We start from the raw sequence: 12,396 nt of genomic DNA, 5'->3' as shown, positions 1-12,396 counted from the left end.
CTGAGCCCTGCCTGGTACGCGTGGGCCCCGTCCTGCCCTGGGCTGAGCCCTGCCTGGTACGCGTGGGCCCTGTCCTGCCCTGGGCTGAGCCCTGCCTGGTACGCATGGGCCCCGTCCTGCCCTGGGCTGAGCCCTGCCTGGTACGCGTGGGCCCCGTCCTGCCCTGGGCTGAGCCCTGCCTGGTACACGTGGGCCCCGTCCTGCCCTGGGCTGAGCCCTGCCTGGCACGCGTGGGCCCTGTCCTGCCCTGGCCTGTCTCTCCTGCCGCTGGGTTGAGCCCTGCCTGGTACGCGTGGGCCCCGTCCTGCCCTGGGCTGAGCCCTGCCTGGTACGCGTGGGCCCTGTCCTGCCCTGGGCTGAGCCCTGCCTGGTACGCGTGGGCCCCGTCCTGCCCTGGGCTGAGCCCTGCCTGGTACGCGTGGGCCCCGTCCTGCCCTGGGCTGAGCCCTGCCTCGTACGCGTGGGCCCTGTCCTGCCCTGGGCTGAGCCCTGCCTGGTACGCATGGGCCCCGTCCTGCCCTGGGCTGAGCCCTGCCTGGTACGCGTGGGCCCCGTCCTGCCCTGGGCTGAGCCCTGCCTGGTACACGTGGGCCCCGTCCTGCCCTGGGCTGAGCCCTGCCTGGTACGCGTGGGCCCTGTCCTGCCCTGGGCTGAGCCCTGCCTGGCATGCGTGAGCCCTGTCCTGCCCTGGGCTGAGCCCTGCCTGGTACGCGTGGGCCCTGTCCTGCCGCTGGGTTGAGCCCTGCCTGGTACGTGTGGGCCCCGTCCTGCCCTGGGCTGAGCCCTGCCTGGTACGCGTGGGCCCCGTCCTGCCCTGGGCTGAGCCCTGCCTGGTACGCATGGGCCCCGTCCTGCCCTGGGCTGAGCCCTGCCTGGTACGCATGGGCCCCGTCCTGCCCTGGGCTGAGCCCTGCCTGGTACGCGTGGGCCCCGTCCTGCCCTGGCCTGTCTCTCCTGCCGCTGGGCAGGCCGTGGTGCTCCAGGGCCTGCGTTCTGTGCCAGACTAGCCCTCTCCCTGCGCTGGCTGGGCCGTCGGCTGGCCGAGGGGCTGGGGTGGGGCCCGTGCTGTGAACAGGGGCTGCCTGCGACTCACGCGGATGCTCCAGCCTGTGCTGGTGGGGCTCACGGCGGCTCCACCCCCTGCTGGGCTGCAGGAGCCCTCCACAGCCTCCCCCACTTGTGCGCTGCCCGGGAGCTGCACAGTGATACTGAGCCACCGGCCTCTGCTGGGCCCCTGGGCCCAATGGGGCCTGCAAGCAGCCTGCCGCACAGACCTCAGCCAGCCAGAGGAGTTTCCCTTGCCTGCGGGGGGGAGCTGCCTGCGGCCCCCCCTGCCCTTGGGGCTCAGCCTGCCCTCCTCTGCAGACAGCCCAGCCAGAGGGGCTCCCCTGCCCACTATGTGCAGCTGCCAGGTGGGCCCAGCCTGGGAGAGGCTGGTCCCTAAGGGTGCTCACATCCCCCTAGTGACCGCGCTGGTGCCTTGGACCCTGGGCACAAGATCCAGCTCAGAACCAGCCTTTCTGCGGGGTTCCCCGGGGTGGGGCTGCCTCCAGGGGCCCTGCCCGGCTCCACGCTGGATGCGTTGGCAACCCCCTCGTTGGTGCTCAGGGAGGGAGGGCCGGGCCTTGGTGGGCTCGCCTGCTGGGCGTCGTGCCACGCGAGCTGGGGCGGAGTTGAGGGCAGAATTTGGGGCTGTCTGCAGGCACCGGGGCCGACAGGCTGCACGTGCAGGTGCCCCTGGGGTGCTGCTGCCGTTTGCTGTGGCCCTGTGCTCGGTGGTGTGCGGCTCGGGGCAGGGATCCCCGTGGGCTCGGCCCCAGCACCCAGAGACGTGGCCTCGTGCGGGGCGATGGGCTGAGGCGCCGTGGGGTGCCCGGGGGGCAAAGGGGCGCTAGGCATAGGGCAGGGCCGGCTGTGTGTGACCGGTGGTGGGTGCGGACACGCTCGTTAGCCGGGTGACCTTCCCGTGGCCTGGCCCTGGCAGAGCCCGGCGGGCTGGTACGTTTAATATCCTGAGTGTGATTAGTCGCTGTGTAATTGTGTCCCCAACCTGGGCGCTAATCCCCGGCTGAGCAGGGAGACGTGCCAGGCAGGGGCAGGGCGGGCTCCCAGCTGCCTCAAACAGCTGCTCCCAGCTGCCCTCAGCCCCTCCCCAAAGGCTGCCCCTGCCTGGCTCCCACCTCCCCGTCCTGGTGGGCCCGTTCCCAAGGGAAGCCTCTGCCTCCCTCAGCGTGTCCTGCCAGCGCTGTGAGCGGGCAGCACGTGGGGCTTGGTGTCCCCTGGCCTCAGCCCCTCCCGTGCGCAGGCAGGAACAAGGGGCTTGGGGCTCAGCCATCCTCTTGCGCAAGGGCTGAGTAACGGGCTCGTTGGCCCTTTCTTGGCCCAGCCTCCCCGGCCTGGGCCAGTCGCCTGCCCTGTGAGTGACCCGTGGCAGCCAGCGGGCCCTGAGCTGGACCCTGTGCAGCCCAGCCCACCCCGCAGAGCTCCGGGGCTGCTGGCCGGGGAGCCATGGGGGCAGTGGAGGGAGCTGGGCAGCCTGGTTCACTTGGCTCCAAGGCCTGGGGAAGGGGGCGCCCCAGCCCTCCCAGGAAGGCGAAAGGGAGCCCAGAATGGTGGGCGACACAGGGCAGGGACAGTGGCCAGGGGCCAGCCGGGCTGGAAGTTAGTCCAGCCTAGAAAGGGCCGGGAAAGCGCCAACAGCTGGGGATGGGCACCCCCTGCCAGCTGCTGGGCCCTTCAGCCTGGGGGCAGCCCAGCGGGGCTGGCACTGAGCGACTGCCTCCCAACGGGGACCCCTCTGGCTCGGAGCCCAGCACCCTGGGCCGAAGCTCCGGTGTGTGGTGCTGATGCCACCCAGGCAGTGGGGGTTGCTCGAGGCCGGACGCTGAGTGTTTGTAGGGTGGTTCTTCGAGTGGTTGCTCATGTCCATTCGAAGTAGGTGTGCTCACCGCGTCTTCCGGAGCCTTTTCCCTAGCAGTACCTGTAGCGCCGGCAGGGCGCCCCCTGGAGTGGCGCCACCATGGCGGGGCATAAGTACCCCTGCCGGTGCTGCCCCACCTCAGTTCCTTCTTACCGCAGTGACGGTCGCTGGAGCGTTTCTATCTCTCTTAGTTAGTTGATGGTTCCCGTTCTATCACTTACCTGTAAATAGTTCTATTAGCTAGATAGTTAGGTTCTTTGTTCCTCCCTCCCCCCTTGGGGGTGAGGAATGCCAGGGCCGCAAGGCTTCAAGGCGTGCACTGACTGCAGGAAGTTTATGCCCAGAGGCGACCCACACGACAGTTGCCGTAAGTGCCTCGGTGAGGCCCATCTCGCAATTGCTTGCAAGATCTGTAAGTCTTTTAAGCCCCGCACGAGGAGGGAAAGGGTTTCCCGCCTAAAACTTCTCCTCATGGAGACAGCACTACAACCGGTGCCGCCGGAGCAGCCTACGGTGCGCAGCGCACCGGCGTCCACCCATGAGGCTCCTCACAGGCACCGCGCGTCCGCATCGAGATCCCGGCACCGGTCTCACTCTCCACCATCCAAGAGGGTGAAGAAGCCCCGCGGCAGGTCCCCTTCAAAGAAGTCGACCTCGGTCAGGTACCGCGGTGCCGGCTCACCGGTGCACACATCGCCTGCGGTGCACCACAGTCGGTGAGGAGGTCTCGATAGTCCGGGACACCTGCCTTCTCACCGTCCGTTCACGCCGGACACGTTCGAGGCGGCGCAGGACCTTATTAGCCTCACTACTTCCCCTCCGTCATCGGTTGAGACGGAAGGGTCGAGGTTGCCAGAGGCTGAGTTGGCTACGGCCCCGTCTCCGCATGGCCCCGGTCGGCATGCTAAGGTGACTCATGCGTCGGGACCATCCCATGTGGGGTCAGTACCGATCGCTACCACGACACCGTTTTCGACGCCATGTCGCCAGTCCCGTTCAGCTTTGGACCACGCTCGAACCTCAGCACAGCTGAGTTCCTTGCCAGCCCCTCGTCTGGCTGCACCGGTGCCGTACTCCCACAGATAAGTGGCGTCCACTCAGGCATCTCTCCCCTCCACGGCACCTGGCCTTCTGGAATCGACGTCCATCTCCGCGCCGTCACAAGCACCGACGTCGACCCGGTGGTCTTCAACAGTGCCCCAACCATCAGCTGCTTCTACAGCACCATCTCCGGTACTGGGCCTGGGTCCCCTGGTACCGTGCCAGTAATGACTCTTCCGGCACCGGGCCTAGGCACCCCGGTGCCACAGCCAGCGGCAATGGTCCCGGCACCAGGCCTGAGCACCCCGGTGCCACAACTGCCGGCGGCGACTATCCCGGCACCGGGCCTGGGCACCCCGGTGCCACAGCCAGCGGCAATGGTCCCGGCACCAGGCCTGAGCACCCCGGTGCCACAAGAGCTGCCAACCACTCACCTGGCACCGGGCATCGACACCACGGCGCCGCATCTGATGGCAAGTCTCCTGGCATCGGGCATGGGTCCCCCGGTGCCACAACTCGTCTGTCCCCGCCGTACTCATGCGGGCAAGCCAGAGTCCACGGCTAGGTTTGCCCCACACTCTTCCTCAGCTCCTCCCTGGCCGGAGTCCAACTACTCGTCAGATTCAGACGCAACTTCCATCCATTCAGGGTCCTCGGGAGCGTCCTCATCCCACAGGTCCCGGTCCCGGCACCGGCAGGACCATTCACAGCAAACCTGGCCCCCGCATCCGCAGTGGCCTTTTTGGACTCCCTGGGCCTACCATCAGTGGCAGGGGCCAGTGCCCCCTTCTCTGGTGTCGGAGGCTTCAGGTCGCCGTTCACAACCCTCGGCATCGCTGTCTTGACCTCCCGCCTCCCCGCAGGGGGCACCTCAGCCTGACCCAGCGGCACAGGCCCCGGTGCCGGAGTCGGACCTGCACGCGGCACAAGACGCCCAGTCGGCACCGCAGTTGGCACCAACCAGTCCGATACCGATGCAGGAATCATCCTCGTCGTCATCCCCTGACGAGGCTCTGGCAGACCCGGCACCGAGCCTGCCGACTGTGGTCCTTGGTCGTGCAGGCCGCGGCCCAAAAGGAAAGGCTTCCCCAGCCTGGCCCATCTCCAAAGGCAAGAGAGCGTAAGCGGCTGGATTTAAGGTTTACGCCACAGGGGCACTACAACTCCGCATCGCTAACCAGCAGGCCATGTTGAGCCGCTATGCCTTCAATACGTGGCAGGCTGTTGAGAAATTCAGGGACAGGCTCCCAGCGGAGGACCGTCAGGAGTTCGCAGCCATTGCTTCGGAGGGCAAGGTCATCGCCCGAACTGCCCTCCATGCGTCCCTGGACACAGTCGATTCGGCAGCCTGCACTATGGCAACTGGTGTAGTTACGCGTCGTGGTGCCTGGCTGCACGTTTCGGGGATTCCCCCTGACGTTCAAAATACGATCCAAGACTTGCCTTTCGAGGGCAAGACTTCGTTCTCGGAGCGCACCGACTCTAGGCTCCACACGCTAAAGGACACGAGGTTCACCCTGAAGTCCTTGGGCATCCACACGCCTGCCCCGCAGCGTCGACAGCTGCCCTATAGGCAACAGGGGAGGGCGCAGCCCCAGGTCCCCCGTGGGGACTACTGGAGGCGCTGCTCCCGGGCCGCCGGTGGAGGTTCCGGGGTGGTTGCGCACCCCCAGGGTGCTAGGGGTTGCCGTCGTCGCCCCAGGGCAGACAGCCAGCGGGGAGGTCCCCACGGCCCTTCCCATCGGGGCAAGCCGCAATTGTGACGCGCTCTTCGAGGGTCACGCACCGGTCTCCCACCCTGGGCCCCCGTTTGGGGCCAGGCTATCCCTTTTTGCCCGTGCGTGGGCACTAATCACATCGGATACCTGGTTCTAAGTATAGTAAATGAAGGCTATACCATCCCGTTCTTGGGCCCACCGCCTTCAAATCCCCCTTCCCCGCCTCTCGTCAGGGACACCCCTCACGAACAATCCTCTATCAGGAAGGGTCCGTTCTCCTTGCAAAGGGAGCAATAGAGGAGGCTCCCCCACACCTGCGGGGAAGGGGATTCTCCTCCCCAAACCAAAGGGAGGAGTCCGTCCCATCTTGGACCTCAGAAATGTAAACAAGGTGGTTATAAAACACAGGTTCAGCATGGTGACCTTGGCCTCGGTCATCCCAGTGCTACAGTTAGGAGACTGGTACGCGCCTCTCGACCTCAAGGACGCGTACTTCCACGTGGAGATCAGGTCCGGCCAACGCCATTTTCAGTTTACGGTGCTCCCCTTTGGTTTATCTACGGCACCAAGGGTGTTCACCAAGTGCATGGCTGTGGCTGCAGCGTTTCTCCGCAAGCAAGGGGTGCTCGTGTTCCCGCACCTCGACGATTGGCTAATCCGAGGTCGCTCGTATGCGCAGGTGAAGGCTCACGTCACTCACCAAGGCCCTCTTCCTAAAGCTCGGGCTCATGTTAAATGACGAGAAGTCGTCCCTGACCCCCTCCCAGCACCTAGAATTCGTGGGGGCCCTTCTCAACGCAAGGGTAGCAAGAGCGTTCCTCCCCAGGAGCAGGTTCCTCTCCATAGTGGAGCTGATTTCGGGGTTAACCTGGTCCCCTGTCACGACCCCTCGGGTCTGCTCCAGGCTCCTGGGTCACATGGCTGCGTGCACGTACACGGTGCGCCACGCCAGAATGAGAATGAGACCCCTGCAGGATTGGTTGGCGAAGGCCTTCAGCCAGTCGCGGGGTCTTTGGGATTCGGTCATAACAGTGCCCCCAGAGATCCTGGCCTCCCTACAATGGTGGACCCAGGAGACTGTGGTGTGCAGTGGGGTACCTTTCAATGCTCCTCCCCCCTCCCTCACACTGGTCACCGATGCCTCCGACCTGGGCTGGGCAGCACAGGACTCAGGGTCTGTGGTCCCCCTCGGAACGGACCCTTCACATAAACGTCCGGGAATTGCGGGCAGTGAGAACAGCCTGCGAGGCCTTTCTGCCAAGACTCTCTCACCGCTCGATCCTGGTTCATTTGGACAATACAGCAGTGGTTTTTTACCTCAACAAGCAAGGGGGAGCCCGGTCACCTCCCCTCTGCAGAGAGGCCCTGCTCCTTTGGCACCTGTGTATGAAACACGGTATCACGCCACAGGCAGAGTACCTTCCGGGGTGCAAGAATCTGTTAGCAGACACACTCAGCAGATCCTTCGGAGCCCACGCGTGGTCGCTCAAGGACTCGGTCCTGCGTCAGGTTTTCCGCAGGTGGGGTTATCCCCTCCTAGACCTGTTCGCCTCAGCGCACAATGCCAAGTGCCAGAACTACTGTTCCCTCCTGGGACTGGGGAAATATTCCCTGGGGGATGCCCTAACGGCCATGTGGCCAAAGGGCATTCTCTATGCGTTTCCCCCGTTTCCCCTGATTTCCAGGGTGTTGACCAGGGCACGGACTTTTCGGTCCACGATCATTCCTATAGCCCCCAGGTGGCCCAGACAATTCTGGTTCCCCATCATGGTGGACATGCTCGCCGAAGATCCAATAGCGCTCCCTCCAGTCCGGGACCTGCTAACTCAACCTTGGGACGGGGGGACCATGGTTCACCCGAATCTCAGATCTCTCCACCTAGCGGCCTGGTTTATCCATGGCTGAACCAACCGGAAAGGGAATGTTCCCAGGAGGTTCAGATGGTGCTCCTCAGTAGCAGGAAACCCTCTACCAGACGGCCGTACGCTGCCAAGTGGCAGCGTTTCTCGTCTCGGGCGTCCCGAAGAGGAGTGCACCCGTCCTCGGCCTCTGTCCCCACTATTCTAGACTATCTTTTCCAGCTTCGGTCCAGTGGCCTTTCCTTTTCTTCTATCAAAGTCCATGTGGCACCCCTCTCCGCCTTCCATGTCGGTACGGCAGGAGTTTCCCTCTTTTCTGACCCGGTGGTTACAAGGTTTCTTACTGGTCTGGAAAAGCTGTACCCCTCAGCGAGGGCCCCGCTTCCCGTCTGGGACCTCAACGTGGTACTGCACGGGCTTATGTCGCCCCCCTTTGAGCCACTGGCCACGTGTTCCCACGTGTTGAAGGTTGCTTTCATCGTAGCCATTACGTCTGCTCGAAGGGTCTCTGAACTAAGGGTGTTAACCATTGATCCACCCTACCTTGTTTTTTCACATAGCAACGTGAGGCTCCGGCCTCATCCAGCCTTCCTCCCAAAGGTGGTATCACCTTTGCACCTCTCCCAGGAGATTTATCTCCCGGATTTTTTCCCGAAGCCCCACGCCTCCCCTAAGGAGCGGGTGCTTCACTCCCTGGATGCTAAGCGAGCGCTGGCGTTCTACATTGAGAGGACCAAGCCTTTTCGCAAATCCCAACAGTTGTTTATCGCTTTTGGGGACAGGGTGAAAGGGTCGCCTATCTCGACACGAAGGTTGTCAAACTGGGTTGCACAATGTATCAGAGAATATTATCAACTGGCTGGTAAAACCCCACCCAGGGTGAAGGCACACTCTACCAGGGCGCAGGCGTCCTCGGTAGCATTTGGTGCTCAGGTACCAATTACGGAAATTTGCAGGGCGGCCACATGGTCGTCCCGCCATACTTTTACGGCGCACTATGCGCTAGCACAGCAGGCCAGGGAGGACACAGGTGTGGGCTCTGCAGTTCTCAAATCTGTGATGTAAATATCTTGAGTTGTTGTTAATACGTGCCTTGTGTGTGTTGGCTCGTTTGAATAAATTCGTTCTGTTTGTTCACCTTTTCTGCCTGCTCCGACCCCCCCTCCGTGGGGTTAGCTTGGGAGTCACCTACTTCGAATGGACGTGAGCAACCACTCGAAGAAGAAAAGAACGGTTACTTACCTGGAACTGTTGTTCTTCGAGACGTGTTGCTCACGTCCATTCGACTCCCCCCCGCCTCCCCTTCGTCGGAGCATCCGGCAAGAAGGAACTGAGGGGGGGCAGCGCCGGCAGGGGTACTTATGCCCCGCCATGGTGGCGCCACTCCAGGGGGCGGCCTGCCGGCGCTACGGGTACCGCTAGGGAAAACGCTCCAGGAGACGCGGTGCACGCGGTGCGCACACCTAATTCGCATGCACGTGAGCAACGCGTCTCCAAGAACAGCAGTTCCAGGTAAGTAACCGTTCTTTTTCCAGGTGCCCGGCATTTTTGCCGCCTGGACGGGGAAGAATTGAGAGAATACAGGACATCTTAGGTGTCTGGTTTTCTCTGAATGTTTTTACCGGACAGGAGGCGAAAATCCTGGATTGTCTGGTGAATACTGGACACCTGGCATCCCTACTCCTGAATACTGGACACCTGGCATCCCTACTCCTCTCCCAGGGGCAGGGGCCTCACGGCGGCTTCCCCTCGTCTCGGGCTTCCCGCCCCTCCGGCAGGAGGCGCAGGCCCGGCCGTCCCGCTGCACGGCGCAAACATCCCGGCCAGTGAAAGGCCTGAAGCAGCCTCAGCCGGGCGCGCTGGATCCCCTGGTGCCCCGCGAATGGGACGTCACGGGACAGATACAGCAGCCTGGGGCGATGCTTTTGGGGGACCACCAGCTGCTGCGGGACCCCCCACGCCCCCACCTCCCCTGGGGGGAGCCATTCCCGGACAGGAATCCCCCTCCCCCAGGAATCTCTCCTGGCTGCCCCTCCCTAGGGCTGAGCTGCGCCGGGGCCAGGCCGGTCCCTCAGCCTCTGCAAGGAGGGGTCTGCCTGCACCTCCGCCTGGAATCCACAGCTGGGGCAGGGACAGGGACCTGCCCCCCCCCCACCACCACCACTTGCCTGGCTCTAGCCCTGCTGGGCCCCATGTCTGCTGGGATGGGGCCCTGAGCCCCCTGCAGGGAGCCCTCCCCTGGGTCAGGGCCGCCAGCCCCTCGCTTGCTCTGGCTACGGGTGGTGACCCTGACCCTGTGGGGTCCGTCTGGCCACTCCTCTAGGTCACCCCCATCAGCACCTCCATGGGCAAGTGCCAGTGACCCCCACTTCCCTGGGGCCCCCCTTAGCCCCCCATTTCAGATGCACCCGGCATACGGGCACCTTAAACGGGTCCCCTCTGTGCCCCTCAGGGTCAGCTGAGTGTTGGGCACCATGTGGTCTGGGGCTACGACCTCGGGCTGGGCCAGCGTCACCTCCGCCCCGTGTCCCAGTGGCCCGTCACCTCCCTGCCACCCACCTGCCGGGGCACGAGGCTCTCGCTCCGCCCTGCCCCCACCCGGTACACGGAGAAATCCGCCTCCGGAGTGTCGGGTCTCCAGAGGCGGTGGCCTGAGAGGCCTCCTCCCCCAGGGCAGCCGGCCCAGCCCCAGCCAGTTAACCCTGGGGGGTCGCAGGTTGTGGGGCCTGCCTGGTGCCTGGGGCACGGAGCCCGTGTCTGCTCCCCTTGCCTGCAGCGATGGCAGGTCCAGCCCGATGGGGGTCCAGGTTCTGGCTGGCCCGCTGGGGGCGGATGGCTGGACCCTGCTTCCAGGACGCGCCCTGTGGGCACTTTCTCCAGCTGCTCAGCCGAGGCCCAGTCTCTGCGCGCTTCTCTCTCCCCCCCCACGGGCTGGCTGTGGACTCATCCGCACGGGGGGGGGGGGGGTCTGGCGTCCGGTCCGTCACCCACAGCCTCAGGTCGGACAAGAACATTCCAGGACTGTCAGCGTGACCAGGGCCTTGGCGGTCTGGGCCCCGCCCCGAGCACTGTCTGGCGCCAGGACTGCGCCAGGTCCACATAGGTCTGCCCCGGCCCCTCCTGGAACGTCTCCTGGACGGCTCGGGGGCAGCCCGAACTTGTGCAGCAGGGCCTCTTTGACCCGGCCGTAGCCCCTCCATGCCACCTTGGGCCTGTGTGACGTAGTGGGGGCGAGCTGTCTGCTCTAGAACCCAGTGTGCTATGGTGGTGCCTTGCTGGGCTTGGGCCGTGGGTGACCTCCACGGGTGGCTATTTGCAGCACGGTCCAGCAGGACGGGATGAGTCACTAGGCAAGGGGCTCCCAACCTGTCCGACAGGTCGCCTCCCAGGGCGAGACAAAGGGAGGAAGGCAGGGTCCATCCCCTGTCTGGGGGGCAGGGCTGGAAGTTGGGCAGTTTCTGTCTGGTATCATGGAGGAGACAGCCTAGGGAAAGGGGCTGGGATTTAGGGGCCCAGGCTCCCCCATCTCAAGGGGGGCTGAGGCATCCTAGGCCTGCCCTGGAACCGGATTACATCTGTGCTGTGCAGTATCCTGGAGAAGCAATAAACCACCTCTATTCTACTGGCTGCGGGAGTCTGTTTGTGCCATTACAGGGGTGCAGGAGGTGGGGGACCCCAACGTGACATCACAGCCTGGCAGCAGGACAGCGCAGGGGGTGGGGCTGCCTGGGGGCTGGGAGCAGTGGCTGGGGGGAGTTAGTTTGGGCTGGCTGGAGATGAGGGGAGCCTGGCTGGCCTGGGGAGCCGGGGTGGGGGCCCAGAGCTGGGGCTCTGCTCCCCCCACCCCCAGGCAGGGCTGGGCTGATGGTTGCTGGATCCTGTACCCACAAGTCTGTGCTAGGCTGTCCCCCTGGGAACCTTCTCTTCTACCTGCTGCCTGAGAGTCCCGCCTGGCTGCAGGTGAGGGTGCAGGGCCTGGGGACTCCCCCACGCTCCATGACAGCCAGCTGTGGGGCTGTGTCTGCACCTGGCAGGGCCTGGGGCAGCCTCCTGCTGGGTGCTGAGTGACTGGAGGGGGCGGGGCATGGTGCTATTCCTGCCACCAGAGCCTGGGGGGGGGGGACAGGGGAGATGCTGATGTGCCCAGGCCCGTACCCAGCACACAGCCCTGCCTTCCAGGGCTCTGCCCCTGCCCGTACAGCCCAGCTGGGGCTAATCCCAGCTCCATGGCCCCTCCCCACCTGGGGGCTCCCAGGGCTCCGGTGGCAGGTGGGGTGAGGGGGCCAGGTAGGAACATGGGTCCTCCTGCCCCCACAGCCCTGGCTCCAGCCTCTGCTCTCTGCAGCCCCTCCCCACCCCCCCCCATCAGCCGCTGCGCCGTGAGCTGGCCCCCCCAGCAGCGCATGGCCTCCCGTGCCCCTCCTTCTGGGCACCTCAGTGGGGCCTAGCATGGGCCAGGGGGCTGCAAGTGGGGTGCACAGGCCCCAGCAATGCCAGCAAGGTGCCCGCCTGGGGCTGCTCTGGCCCGTCTCTGCGTGGGACCCGGGCCAAGGGCGTTTCCCTGCCAGCGACCAGCCGGACAGGGATTTACCACCCAGACAAGCTGTGCAGCGCTTGGCCGAGGGCTGGCACCACCCGCCTGGGCCTTGCTAAGCAGCTGTCAATCACCCCCGGCCCCACACGCACCCCCCAGCTCCCTATAAATCTCCCTGCCCCAGCTCCCTCCCGCTGGCACCGGCAGCATGGCCACAGAGCAGCTGGCAGGAGAGGCGCAGGCTGGCACCGAGCCAGGCCCCAGTGGCATGTGGGGCACCCCAGGGGTGCAGCCTCCTCCTCCCGGCGCCGTCCTGCAGCTGCC

This window comes from Pelodiscus sinensis, chromosome 17, assembly GCF_052426305.1.
Source record: "Pelodiscus sinensis isolate ZL-2025 chromosome 17, ASM5242630v1, whole genome shotgun sequence".
NCBI lineage: Eukaryota > Metazoa > Chordata > Testudines > Trionychidae > Pelodiscus > Pelodiscus sinensis.
This window is presented reverse-complemented; position numbering follows the sequence as displayed.